We start from the raw sequence: 402 nt of genomic DNA, 5'->3' as shown, positions 1-402 counted from the left end.
GAATGTGAGGGGAAGGTAAGGTGCCAGCACACAGAGACTTGTGCAGCTTGATGGGCGTCTGCCGGTGCCCATCTGTATGCGTGAGGACTGCGTGCGTGTGCGGGGGGAATGTGTGAAAGGGGAATGCGTGGGGAAACGTACAGGAATGTATTTTTGGGGAGATGGGACTTTTTAACCCGTACGTGTATGACTGCACTTGTGGAGTGTGCCAGCACATACACACAGCTCTTGAGCAGCTATAATCTAGGTGGGGAGGTACGTGTTTGGGGGCAACGTGTGCTTTCCCTTCGTGAAAGCATGATCGCACGTAGGTGTTAGTGCCGGAGGGGGGTGTGCATTTGGAAAGCAGAGGAGTACATTTTGCCTCCCTTTGTGTGTGGGGCTGATAACTTTGTTGGGGGG

This window comes from Nestor notabilis, unplaced genomic scaffold, assembly GCF_000696875.1.
Source record: "Nestor notabilis isolate BGI_N333 unplaced genomic scaffold, ASM69687v1 scaffold24593, whole genome shotgun sequence".
Lineage (NCBI taxonomy): Eukaryota > Metazoa > Chordata > Aves > Psittaciformes > Psittacidae > Nestor > Nestor notabilis.
This window is presented reverse-complemented; position numbering follows the sequence as displayed.